Source organism: Gracilinanus agilis, chromosome 4 (assembly GCF_016433145.1).
Source record: "Gracilinanus agilis isolate LMUSP501 chromosome 4, AgileGrace, whole genome shotgun sequence".
NCBI lineage: Eukaryota > Metazoa > Chordata > Mammalia > Didelphimorphia > Didelphidae > Gracilinanus > Gracilinanus agilis.
The window spans coordinates 94,799,127-94,814,378 of NC_058133.1; positions in this window are offsets into that span (position 1 = coordinate 94,799,127).

Consider the following 15,252-nt stretch of genomic DNA (forward strand, 5'->3'; position numbering starts at 1 on the left):
AGAGAGAGAGAGAGAGAGAGAGAGAGAGAGAGAGAGAGAGAGAGAGAGAGAGAGAAAGCAAAATTACATGGTTGATTATGCTGCCTAACAAAGCCATACCTCTATGAGGTTATGCAAATAGTGTTTGGACATCTTAATGTTTATAAAAAGCCACAGGAAAAGAAAGTTTGATTTTCTCCAAATCTCTCTTTTTCTCTCTCTCAATCTGTCTCTGTCTTTCTCCATTTATATACATATATATATATTGCTATTAATATTTCAAACATCTTAGAGAAAAATCTCCATTTAATAAGTCTCAGATTTGGTTACTGAAGCACCCATATGGCCATGCTTGATGACTATGCATAATTACCCTGCTTTACAGCTTATAGTAGCTTTCTATTGCCACTAAATTTCTTATTTCAGGAGGTCAGTGATTCTGTGATCTTATTGATGTGTTTTAATCCAAAAATATACCACAATGTAATCCATCCACTTTTCATATACTGGAACTTTTCTCATTATCTTCCCATGAATACAAGATAGGAGGTCAACCTGAGATTTGGGGAGTCTTTCTTCTATATATTTGTATATTGTAGAAATGAAAATGGAACACATGGAATCTCCATTAATTATGTCTCATTCTTGATGAAAAATCTCCTTCCTTTTTAGCCACATACTTCTCTGATAGCATAATTTTAAAAATAATTATCTTGTACAATTCTTCTTCTGTTGAATATTTTTACCTTTCTCACAACCACCATGTACTCTTTTAGTGGATCTCTATTTTAATTCATCAAAAAAAAATTTCAATATGTATCAGAGAGTTCTTTAGGATTCTAAAAGGAATCATGTAATATCACAAAAGCAGCACAACATAATTTCTTTTTTAAAAAAACTCTGATCCTATCTCATTTCATTGTCTGCATAAGTATATTTATGGATGGATCAATTCTGTGCCTTGTATATCCAACAGCGTATCATATTCTAAACCAAAAAGTCAATATATAATTATTAAGCACCTATTATATGACAGGAATTGTGTTAAATGCTAAGGATATAAGGAAAGGCAAAAAATAGCCAATGTGTTGTCCATACCCCCATATTCCAGGTGGATATTTGGTCTGAATTATTTTGAATAGTGTGCTAAAACTGGCAAATATCTATTCCTACCTACAGAAGCTCTGCACTAGAAATATTATGTTAAATTTTTAAACTACTCATTAATCTAAAATTTCATGTTAAACTTTAAAGATAACAGAGAAGGTTGGTTATTACATGATGACTATTAGATCACAATGTAGCTGGTGATTTGAATGCACATTCAGTAGTTCTTTAAATTTCACTGATTTATTATAGCATTTCTTCTTAAGAACAGACTTAATCAAAGATACCTTGAAACACATAGCATGAGAAGATAAAAGCTTTCATTACATCTGACCTTTGTGTAATTTCATATCACCATCACGATTTCTCTCAAGAGCTCTAACTATGTAATTAGTAGTAAAAAGAGATAAAGGGCAATCAGCTTCCTGCCAATAACCTGAGGTCAAAATTTAAAGCAAATTAAATAAGAGACATCAATTAAAACTTGGAAACTACTAAGACATCCAAAGTGGACAATAGATCACAAAGGCATCCTTTGAAAAATGCCAAACTTTTTAAGGTAGCAAGATAGTGTGCTGTTTAGAAGTAGGTCAACTTCCTAAGAATATTGCTCAAAGGCCTCAACACTCTGATTGTTAGCCTTAAGAATTAAATTGCCATTATATAAATCCATACCCTCAGAATGGAAATCTTCATATTGTATTGAAGATGATCCTGAATCTTTAAGGCTATGTCAAAACAGAGTTTGCTATGGAGGGTCCTACTAAGCTATAAAATTCCACTTATAGTCACAAATAGAAAATCTATAACTGTCCTCTAATAAACCATCCTAGATAAATTCTGAGAAGCTCATTATCAGAATCTTAGCCACTGTGCTGTGTTATTTTGCTTAGTTTAAATTGAAATCCAAATTCCCAGAGATTATGCATTAAATGTATAAAATAGGAAAGTAAGAATCTTCATCCATGCAGAGAAAACTCATAGCAGCAAAAATCACCTTTTCAAGTATTTCAGTATTAAGTATCCAAAAAGCATTAGAGAGCCCCTAAGGATATTGCATTTCTTTTGGTGTTACAAAATAATTACACATGGAATAATATTGAACAATATCATTCACTTTATAATTAGAAATTTTTTGTTTGTTTGTTTGTTTGTTTGTTTGTAGTAGAGATTGCCTTGGTAGTTGAGAAAAAGACATTATGGAGAACTTAGCATAGTTGAAAGTCTTCACAGAGAGCTTAAGCTATATGTAAATAATTAAAGAGGAAAAAAGAGGGCATTTTGTGTGAGGGGAACAACATGACCAAAGATATGAATGGAGGAGGAAGGAAGGAATGGAAGAAGGGAGAAAGGGAGGAAGGAAGGGAGGGAGGAAGAAAGGAAGAAAGGAAGGAAGGGAGGAAAGGAGAAAGGAAAGAAAGAAGGAAGAAAAGAAGGAAGGGAAGAAGGAAGGAAGGAAGAAAGAAAGGAAGGGAGAAGGGAGGAAGATGACAGGGTGGACAGAAAGATGAATCATTCCCTGATGGCCAAACTTTACCCATGGTAGAGTTACCTAGCCTGGTTCCTAGAATGACAGACAACCAGTCTACTACTAGAACTATAATCAAAGCTTTTTTTGTTTAGTAGGACTTGTCAGAGCTTGCACTCTACTGGTGTCTGAGACAGAAAGGAAATAAAATCCAAAGAGACTTAAAAAGGGAGAACTTCTTGACAAAAAGCAAATCGAAAGCAGAAACAAGCAGGGGGCCTCTCTGTCCCTGTCAGAGAAATGCAAAACAGTACCTAAATTGTTGGGCCTGTGGAGATGAGTAGCTGAGTCAAACTGAAAATCACTTCAATTTAGATCAAGGCACAGACAAAGCAGACACAGAATTATTTACACATTTTTTGAATTTGAAGGAATCTCAGGGACCAAACTATATCCTTAAAATCAATCCCAATAAAACACACATAGGACAAGTGTTATCCTCCAGTTAGAAAATAACCATTTTCTAACCCTCTAGGCATCCTATTCTACTTTTGGATATTTCTAAATGTAGGAAGTTTTCTTTACATCAAGACTGAATCACCCTTCTTTGAAACATCCACCACATCTCCTTAGATTTCTTTTTCAGAGCCAAATAGTAAAATTTGAATCCTCTTCCACATGACTTGGTTTGATACCATAAAAATGAGTCAATTTGTCTCCTGGGTTTTCTTTTCTCTAATCTAAATACCCTCAAATTCACCAGAATCTCATATGGCATGGACTCTCAGGATGCCCTTCCTAAATCGTGGCACCAAGAACTAAATATAGTACATAAAATATAGATATGGTCTGATTAGAGCATCTGCTTGTTATTGAAAGCTCTATTTCTGTGGTCCAGCTAGCAGCATCATAAAGTCCTGGGTAAAGAGTGAGCAAGATCTGAGTCTGAATCCAGTCTGGAACAGATTCTGTGTCACCCTAGTCAAGTCACTTAAGCTCTGTTTGCTTCAATTTCCTCAACTGTAAAATTAGAATGGCAAAAGCACTTACCTCCCAGGGTGATTGTGAAGATCAAACAAGACATTTTTTAAGCATTTATTAGCTCAGTAGGTGCTTAGGAAATGTTTGTTTCTTTCTCTAATATAGCTCAATACAGTACTGGCTCTTTCTAATGCCAATCAATTATTCAAAGAATCAGTCAATCAATAAATCAACACACTGCTTGTGCTTATAATAGGCCAGGTACTGCTGATTGCTTCTATTTGTTAAGATTTCAAATAAAAGCAAGATGAAAGATAGACTGTCCGCAGCAACTCTCATAAATTCTAATGAAAGTAGACAATAAATAAAGAGGAACTAAAAAGATGAAGGTGAGAGGGACAGTACTGGATAGGGACAACGTGTCAAAGTCTGGACAATGAAAAGCATAATAGAGAGAGAGAGAGAGAATGCTACATCACTAATTTGGGACCATCCACAAAATGCATTTCCACAGAAGGAAATCACCAAAGGAAATTCCATGCTGAATCATAGTGGTGAATTTGAAAACAAGAAAAAAATATTCGAAGTGCAGAGGCAAAATTAAGGAATAATCTAGTCATGAAAATAAATAGTAAAATATACTTTTATTTTAATTTGAATTAATTCAATTTATTTTAATTTGAGTTAATTTGAAATTTCAAATGTGATAATCAATTCACAATATAGGCAGTAAGGCACACACCTTGTCCTTTTTTACCAATATGGAAAAAAAATGGCTGAATATTCATGCATAGCTATTTCTTAAGGAATAAAAAAAAATTATAAGGACTTAAATGAGTAAGCAGTGGTAAGTTTTGCGGATTTTTAGAACATGGGTTTTCAAATATTATCTCATTTGCTTTTTTACAACAGTCCTGTGAATTAGGTGCTATTATTATCCCTTTTTACAGGAAAGTGAGGCTGAGGTTAAGTAATTTGCCCCAAATCATATTGCTTTTAAGAGTCTGAGTGAAAGAGGAAAAGGTTTTGAGCATGATGGTTGGCACCAGGGGAAATTTCAGGGAAGAAGTTATGTCTGAAAGCTTTTCTCTCACTTGAAAATCTGTTCGTACTGCCCTATTTACTGTTTCTTGCAATTGAACATCTATCTCCCATCTCTTTGCCATTGCCCTGTATTTAGCCCTTGCCATAGTGACACAAAATTGTTGGACAAAAGTGGTTGGTATATAATTCATGGTGAAATAAAGCTAATTATGGCTGAACTTAAAATTCAAAGATATTAGACTTCTCCTGACCTTCACCCTATCATTTTCTGCCTTGGAAACAAAACAAAATAGTTATGGAGTAAGCATACAGGCATACATATACAAACACAAAAGGGACAGATATAGGAGCATACACATATATACCCACATACAGAGGGAGAGAGAGAGAGACTGAGAGAGAGAGACAGAATGAACAATATTAAAAAACATATAAATACAACAACAACATTTTGAAAAGCAAAATGAATTTTTTAAAGCCTATCTTATTTTTCATTTAACTAGAGTTACAGGAAAGGTCAGAAATGAAAGCTTAATAAGTATTTGTCACTTTTCACTTTAAATAGTCAAAATATTCCATTATACCACCATCACCATATTTATTTTCCATTTTTTATTTTTTGAAAATACCATATGTAAAAATGGCTATTTTATATAAGCAAGTAAATAATATATATGTATATATATATGTAAACCTTAATATATCTACTGTATACAGTGGTAGCAGCAGATTTTAATTTTAATAATATTCAGATACAGAGCAGGTATTTTTATCTACCTTCAGTTTTCACATATGCATGACATTTGTATGAGTACTGATTTATTTAGTTATATAATCAGCGTTGTGTCTTTAAAATTGCTTAAGTAAGTATAAAGAATGAAATCTAATAAGCAAAGCGTATCTTAATTTGAACTATTTTATATGCCACTTTTATGATTCATTAGAATTTATTAATAAATACAATTAATATGCTTTAAATTTAATTTTGATCATCTCACATTATCAACTAATAGTAAACAAGATGAAATAAGGCTGACTGATCAAATTAATTACCTTCCAAAGCAGTGACCATGCCTCATTTCTAAGAGAGTGCCAGATTAATTTTTTTTGTTATCTTAGATGTTTGGGAAATAATTGCTCCCTTTATGAATTTATTGACTTTTTTACATATGTGTGTCTAGGTGTGAGTTTATCACAAATATTAGCATTTATATTTGTCCCTGTTGGATTTGATCTTATTAGATTTGACTCAATATGTCATCCCCATCAGAGTTTTGTTTTTTTTATTCTGACTCTATTATACAATATGTTAGGCAAAAAATGTTAAATACCTCAAGAAAAATTATAAAACCTGAAGCAATCTATTAGATTCTTTGTTCCAAATCCACATAAAACCTTAAATGAATACATTCTTGTAATTGGCATTCAAATTTATCATTCTCCATACTAAAGAAAATGGAAATAGAAGAGTAGCTCTGTTTTCCCTTCTTAATGTGTTTTAAATTCTAAGCATTAATCCTATCTCTTCTCTGATACTCTTCTTTCCTAAGTATTTTGTAGTTCTTATGGTCCTCCTTGAAACTCAACCTATTATGAGGTTTACCAATCCAGACATTCTTCTTCTAACATCTATCACATGTTTATACTGTATTCATCCTCCATGCTTTTGAATAGGATTATCCACTGACACCATGCCTCAATTGCTCTCCCTACTTGAATTTGCCTCTTGGCATTGCTTCCTCCATTAAAAACTCAGCTTAAGTGTCACTTCCTAAACAAGACATTTCTAGATTATTTTATTTATTAGCAGTTTATGACACCTCCAGAAGATACCTTTTATTTATTTGATTTAATTTTATATTTATATTTAATAGTCCATGTTTCTATTGCCATTTATGAACCAGCAGAGTGTCAATTTCTTTGATATTGTTCTCATATTTATTTTTGTATTTCAAGTGCTCATCTTAAGTTACAGCAACATACATAGTAAGCCCTTAAATGCTAGTTGTACTCTACTCCATGTTTTGCTCCCTTCAGCTATACATTTTTAAAATCTTAATTTGGTAAGAATACAAAGCATTTCCCAACTGACAAATGATGTCTCAGAAACACTAACAATGCTGAGCCACAAATTCTTATATCACTAGTTAATTGAACTAAAATTGGGTATCTTAGCTAAATTCAACAAGGTCCCACCTTTTGTGTTATTTGCTATCTCAGGCAAGATGTTAGTTTTTCTAAAATTCTCTTGAGTCATTTTATTAAAATGGATGAGGATGGTCTATTTCTGTAGATAAATAGTCAATATAAAATCCATTGATTCAGAATCCTAAGATTGAACTTGAAGAACCCTTAGATTTTACCTAGTCCAACCTCTTCATTTTACGAGTAAAGAAACTAAGGCTCAAAGAAGTTAAATGACTAATCAGACAGGTGATAAATGATTGGATCAGGATTCAAATTCAAGTCCTATAGCTCTATATTTAAGTTCAGTGTCCTGTTCCAAGGCAGTAATCTTTCTAGTTCACAACAATGTCTCCTTTACAAACCTAAAATCTGGTAAGAAACTAATCTAACAAACTGATTTCCTAAGGACACTATCCAAAAGGTTATCTTTATTAAATTAAAATTAATTAATATACATAGATAAGCTTTGGTTCTCTTGGTATCTCAAGATTTTCCAGATCTGAATGACTATGGATGTGAAATACCTTAGCCATAAGTATTTAAATTATATTAATTTTTAAAAATATTTAAATTAAATGCTAATGAAAAATAGGGGAAGCTGGATGGAACAGTGTATATTCTGTTGAAGTAATAGTTAGGAAAATCTGAATTCAAATCTTGCCTCAGACAGCTGCTTATTGTGTGACTACAAATAAATCTCAACCATTCTCAGCTTCTGTTTCTTCAGTAAAATGAGGGTAATAATCCTGTCTACATCCTGGGGTTATTATGAAAAATAAATAAGAAATCACATATAAATCAATTTGCAAACATTAAAGCAATATATAAATTTTAACAAGTAGTTATTGTTAAATTAGCATCACAGTAAAAGTGAATAGTCACAAACTAGAAGGTCAGTAAGGCTGTCCAAAGGACAGAATTACCAAGTATGTCACTCAGGTTTCACATCTGTCATGAAAACAGCAAAATGTGGAATCATGGGACTTGGGCTCAAAATCTGGCTTTAAGACTTGCTAGCTATGTGGCCTGGAACCAATCATTTCACTTCTGTCTCAGCCTCATTTTCCACATCTGTTAATGTTTTGCCTCATGGCTGTTCTACTGTATTTTGTAGTCATTTAAATCCTTTGTGACGTCTGTTATGCCACTCAGGGTGAGTGGATTATCTATTCTGTAAGTGTCTACAGGGTAACATAGGAGCCAAGAAAATTAATGTTAACTCAGACTTCACTAAGATTGTGTTTCTTATTTGTTTTGTTTTGTTTTAATTTTGGAGGGGAGGGAAGTAGGATTAGACTAGATTTGTTATTTTATTGGTATGGGGAATTCCTAGGACTTCTTTTACAAATATAGATTATCATCTCTGTAATTTTCAGTCTCTGAGAGTTGAGTGGGTATTCCCAGGACTGTAGAGACAGCATACATCAGAGGTAGAACTCGAAAAAAAAAAAGACAGATGTAACGTTAAGTTATTTTGCAGAGGGTGCAGTGCAAAGAAGTGAAAGATGGCTGTAGAATCACTGGCCTTGGGTTCAAATAATATCTTTTCTACTAATTACATGTGTGCCTTTAGGGAAGTCACTTAATCTCTTCAGGACTCAGTTTCCCCATCAGTAAAATGAGTAAAACATTTCTATGTTCAGAAGGGTCCTAGGGCCATCTCAAACCAGCACTCATTGTTAAATGTTCAATGTGAGCATTTACAACTGAGAAATTGACAAAAACCACAAATCAGATTGATTTTATTGTTTGTCTAGAATTAAGAGAGTGATGAGAAAAAAGTAAAGAATTCAAATTGACATTAAATGTGTTACATAGGAACATTGTCCCCTTCCCAACTCTGATTGTAAAACATTTACTAGTATATATCTTATCTATATAGTCCTTTTTAGCTATTTGCATTATATAGTTTTGTTTTCTGATTTTTCAAGTTAGTATTTTTTTCATTTTCCCCCAAAGCTAGATTATATAATTATGCTTGCAATTTTTTGGTGATCTTCCCTGTATTTCATTTTCTCTTTTGTATTCCAGCTGTAATGAAAAGTTGAAACAACATTCACATTTATTTAGCGTTAATAGCCAGGCTGTTTGCTTCTTTCATATTCAGCTGGAATCCATTACCTCTCTAGGTTACTGTTGAACCTCCAAAAAACCTCAGTTGTCCACAATTCCCACACCTCCCCTGATGTGCCATCTGGATAATCACTCATTATAAGAATCAAAAACACAGAGTTCCTAAAGTTTCAGGAAGTAAAATTTTAATCATCCCTTTCCATCATCCTCTCTTCTTTAGCTGTGATGGTTCAAACGACTGACCTTTCTAAGGTGTATAGTTTTTGGTAGCATTTTATTACCATATCTTACCCCACTCTGCCACAAAGTATTTCTCTGAGATTTGATATCATATTTCCATGGGCTCTTTTTTACACTGTGATACAAATTTGACAAAAATCTACTGCTTATGTATTTTGTTTTTAAGTCATAAAATATACTTCTAGGATTATAGACACAACTAGAAGAAATGACACATATTTTGACTGGTGGAGGATGGTGTTTCCTCATTGAGAATTATCATTCTAGTGAAATTCTTGGACCAATTAAAACAAAAATAACATTTTAAATTGTTAGCTCGAGATTATTATTCTCCTTTGTCCTGAATTCTAATTTCACTTAGGAACTCACAATGAGGAAACATACTCTAGGAATCAGCACCTGTTCTGTCTACCTTTAGTCACCCCAGGCTCTGCAGAGGTTAAATAACTTGCTGAGGGTCACACAGCCACTATATGCTAGAGACAGGACAAGCCAGTTTACTGTGAATTACAGAATACTCAAGGATGAGTGTTCTCATTTTCCCACAAAAAATGTGCTGTGGATTTTGAAGGAATCTCCCCCTTGGTTATATGAAAGAGAAAACAGAAAAATGTGAAATCAAAGACCTTGGGCTCAAGCAAGATCTGGCTTTGAGACTTCCTAGCTACTTGGCCGTTTCACTTGTTTGGGCCTCATTTTCCACATCTATTAAATGAAGAGATTTGACTAGATAATCTCTAAACTCCCTTTTGGGTCTAAATCAATGATTTGAAGATCCTAACTTTTTTCTTTTTTTTTTTTTTGTAGAATTACAGAATTTCAAAGTTGTAAAGGAATTTAGAAAACATGCCATCTAAACTCTGACCCCAATCTCCTCTTTCTACCCACTCTTCTTTCTGGTCTGCTACTTCAGTGCTCAGTATTTTCATTTTATTAATGGTGAATCTAAAAATACAAAGTAACTTGGCAAAGCTCACACATCTAATTGTTAGGGTCCAGATTTGGGACTAGAAGCTAGGTTTCTTGACTAGAATTCACTGCTGTCTGAATCACAACATGGTGAAATAACCCCTGCTTCTTTTTCTGTGCTCGGTTTGTTCTACTTGTTGGGAAAATTTTCCTTGTTTCACCATTTCAATTTTTTCTCCATAGCATAGAAGCTGGTACACAGGCAGCATGTAATAAATGCTAGTGGATTGCTTGCTTGATTGAGTCACTTCTAGGACCAAATCAAACTGATCAAGCCAGTCCTCACAGACTACTCTATCCTTTTATATTTATTGCCCAGGAGGCAAAGAGGACCACCAGAACTATAACCAAAATGGAAGGTATTTGAGGGTGATTTCTTCTACTAGAGCAGGGGTCGGCAACGTATGGCTCTCAAGCCATATCTGGCTCTTTTGAGGGCCTACCCTCTCCATCTCTCCACTTGTCCAAAAGACTACCATTTCCCATCAGGCTCTTGTCCTAGGGTTCACTTTTTGAAATTCAAGTGACAGAATGCTCACTTGTTGCTTGACTTCTGCTCCTGTGGCATGCAAGATTCCTTGAATAAATACCTGAAACAGAGACTATGGGAAAGAGTAAGATCCTAGAGATATTTCTGGATTTCTGCAGTCACCCCTTTCTCAATCCTGCCACATCCCTGAATTTGCTCCAAATGTCATCTTTCCTAGTTATTATTCTACCAAAGCCTCTGAGAAAGCGTTTTTTGTTTGTTTGTTTTCTGAAAGATAGAAATACTGCTTGGGTCTGATCATATCAAGGCAGATATGAAATTTTTTCCTGATGTCTATTATATTGCATTCCTTGGAAATGCAAGATATACTCTAAAATGGGTCACTCTTATAGGTAAGTTTAACATAAGAACCCTATTCATGAAGGTCAGAATTACTATATAAGTGCTAGATGCCTTTTTTAAAATTATTTCCATCATTTTCATTATTATTATAGGAACTGAGGTAATTTCTAGCCGACTAATCCCTACCTTTGATCACTTTTCCCTTTACTAATTCCTGTTAGCTAACCATTATACAATAGTTTCTGGTGTATTAAGAGTTGGTACTTTTCTTAAATATAGCTAGCATTTATAATAGAATAGGTAAAAATCCTACTCACACTAAAACAATCAAGGAATAGCCAGGACTTTGAGGTGAACTAACTAAATAGATTTCTTGTGCCCTCCAAAGTGGCTCCAGCAGAAATGAGCAGTTGAACAGTGTCCTCCAAGGAACCTCCAAGCCTTGGATTCGCACTTGCTGTCAAAACTTTTATCTCAAAATAACCTTCTTGGTTGGCATGTTTCTTTTCTTCTCCAATCAATTTTATCAGGCATGAGTAAATTAAGATGGGAGTCCTGCTGTTCAGAGAGCCATAGCTACCACCATAATAGTTCATCATCTATGGTCCCTGAAAGGACTTGTTGAGAGGCACCATGTACTTTGGGTACCATAAGGTCACTGTGTTTTTAATCATTATGTTCTAAGTTACCTTTTCTAACTTCTCTACAAAACTGGAAACTTTTTTGACTTTCTTTTGGGGCTGGAAATAGGAACTTGATATCTATCTCAGCATTCTACTCATGTATAAAGTGATTTTCCAGTGACCTCAAGCATTTGTGCACCGTAACAGATGGACTTTCCATTCCAAACTTTTGTACAACATCAAATGCAGCCCCAATGAGGCACTTTAGCTGCTTTTTTTTTCTTTTAGACATCTGATACTTGTCACTTTTATAGCATCTTAGTATCATGTGACAGTCAGGATTAGATTTCCAATTCAATTCAGTTCAACAAATATCTCTAAAATGCCAGCTATGTGGTACTTTACTAGTAGTGGCAAGGGATTCTCTACTATCCTACAATACTATGAATAAAAATGACAAAAATGAAGCCATCTATGTCTTTTAGGACAGTGATCTCCAAATAGAGGAAGTTTCCTTTGGGCAGGAGTGGAGACTGGAATGGGATGGCTCCAGAGGTATGCCTTGACATTAAGGGATGTGTGATCAACAAATAAGAGGATGGAAAAATGGATCACATTCACTTTCATTAGAGTAACTAACCACAAATCTTGTCTTCAATTAATCTTTATACCCTAAGAATCTTCATTTTACTCCCTCTCCTGCTGCATAACCCTGCAACATGCCTCTTTTAAAGTCCAGATTCTTGGGATACTCATAATTTATTTTTGACACAGGAATATCCCCCAACTCAATAGCTGCACAAATGCAATTATGAAAACTCAGACCCTTTCCTTTCTCCTAATTCCCTAAATATCCACTGATGGGGAAAAATCTACTGTTATAAAAACACTATTAAAAAACTTATAAAATCTATACTCTAGGAGATTACATTCTAGTGGATTTCTAAACTATGTAATTTTCTCTAGCAATTAACATCCCCTGAAAATAACAGCAACATCTTAAAGGGGAAATTTGCTCAAGGGATAGTGATTATATTCATCTTAGTGTATGGCAACAGACCTGTGATCATACCCTAGTGCAATGACTAAAAGGAATTCTTTCACTCTGTTTACTTATATATAATTGTTTACTTATATAAGAGTTTTGTTTTCTGTGATATGAGTAATATGGTAACCCCTTTTCCCATGCCAATTAGTGTAGTTTTGCATTAAATGATATTGAGACATTCCTCAAGACTCAGGCAACTAGGAACTCAAGCTGTTGATGACATTTCCTGATATCCTTTGTACACGAGTACAAATTTCTTAATGATTTTTTTTAATCCTTCCCTACCCTCTTAGAATCAATACTGTGTATTACTTCCAAGGCAGAAGAGTGGTAAGGTTTAGGCAGTGGGGGTTAAAGTGATTTGCCCAGGGTCACCCAGCTAGGAAGTGTCTGAGCCCAGATTTGAACCTAGGACCTCCTGTCTCTAGGCCTGGCTATCAATCCACTGAGCTACCCAGCTTCCCCGTCAGTCCCTTCTTCCTGCCAGCAATTCCTGGTGAGATGATCAAGGGCTTTGTACCTGAATTATAGGCCATTATCTATCCAATGTCACCCACCCTGAAAAACTTACCTTTATTTGCTTCCTGGAGATGAGAGACTGATCCCAAAGCTCAGGAATTTCTTTTTTATCCGTGTATATTTTTCTCTTTTCTCAATCCTGTTCTTGCCTAATTTTCTTATATTTTGGGAGACCCTCAGAAGGAAGATGTTTCACCACTCTGCATTGGAACTCCTCATTTAATGCCGCCTTAAAGATTTATTTTAACATCATCTCTCCCTGACCCTAAATAGACGTTTTTTTGGTATGACTTATTGACATCTATGCCTAATGGTATTGCTCTATTCCTAAAGCATAATATAGAAACTCTAGCATCTCCTTTCGTATGAGTATGACCAAAAAATAAAAGTATTGTGAATCCTCCTGTAAAGTGATAGTATTCTCTTTCTAGGGAACAATCTAGGGAAATGCAACCCCATTTTGATTCTCCATATTGAACACCCTAATCAGATGTGCCAAAATAAAAGAAAGAAAAAGGAAAGGGCGAAAGCAAAAGGAAAAAAAAGTATACAGTTGTATAAGAAAATATAATTGAAACATCCCAAAAGAGATTAATGTATATTCTTGTTGATTACAGTAAATGTCTGTGGAAGCAATCACACTCTCCTTTGGAGATGAAGAGTACTTCTGGAGGAACTGTCAAAGAGACTAGAATAGGGAATTTCCTGCTTAGCACTAGTTTTCTGAGAGAGGGCCTATACCTGCTAGAATAGATCCCCAAGACTATGTACTATGTCTATGAAAACATACAATCCAGTGTCAGGAGAAAGTGTATGCTTCTAGTTATGAATTTGCTAATGTATCTATCATTTTTCTAAGCTTTGATGCTCCCTGATCTTTTCCTAGCAACTATGCTCAGTGGGCTCAATTCAAAGACCCAGTTCTGGATCGGATCTGAAATAGTTTTATCAGAACTTCTGGCTGCAATTGTCCTGAATTCTGTATAGAAATTCTGGAGCTTCTCAAAATGTATGAGTAGGAGTACTAAATCAGCCTTGTGTCTGGGAAGCCCTTGAAGCACAGCATCCTCTCATCAGCATTCTATACTTGATGTCACTCATCCTGGTGCCCTTCTGCCTTTATATCTTAAAGGGTCCCATTCTCTCTATTGTACCAACATGTTAGCCAACGATGCTGACTAGTGTCCTACTGCTTTGAAGTAATGCTACAACTCCCACAATCTACAATGCATATTTTCACTTAGGAAAATAGCATGAACTTCCTTTAGGTCTTTTAAGATCTTTGAGATATTTATTCGTACTTTAATTCTAATTCCTCTTTTGCACTCACCTAACATCAGAACTTAAAATGAAACAGAGAATGAGCTGAGAAGTATAGATGAAATAAAAGTTGAGAACTTGTCTCTTGATAATAAATGTCTTTGTTTGCCTCATGTACAAAACACTGAATATTTTAAATGACAGAAATGAACATCTATTGATCTCACCACTGGAATTCTAATAAGAAAGACCAGAGATTTACTCAACATTCAGACTGAGCTATGCAGGCAGAGAGGGTGTCAAGCAGTGATAAAACATTATAATCATAGCACACTTTGAATTTTCGAAGACCTGAAGTTTCCCACTGAAAACTCCAATTAACAGAGCTTTTTATGGAAAGAATCCAATATCTCCTGGGTTTGTTCTTTTAAACTAACTAGAGAGGAGTACTGACCTCTTGTTAAGGGCCAAGGTCCATGAGCAAGGAGGATGAGAGTAAACTGTACTGAGATAAATGCAAGAAAAGAGTGAAAGAAAAACTGAATAGATAGGCAGAAGGAAGATGAGATATGAAAAGTGACAGGAGATGGGAAGAGAGGCATAGAAAAGTAAAGAGAAAAAAAAATAAGTCTCTAAATGTAGCCAAAGAAAGTAGAGAAAAGGAAAAAGAGAGACAATGTATACACTGAATATTTTTCTATTTTAATTTATTGGGATACAAATGATCATCCTTATTTGATACCTGCCTGTTTCCTAGTGGAAGGAGACTAATTTCTGTCTCACAGAATGCAAATCTTCCCAGTTTCTGTTATATTTTTTTTTAAACCCTTGTACTTCGGTGTATTGTCTCATAGGTGGAAGATTGGTAAGGGTGGGCAATGGGGGTCAAGTGACTTGCCCAGGGTCACACAGCTGGGAAGTG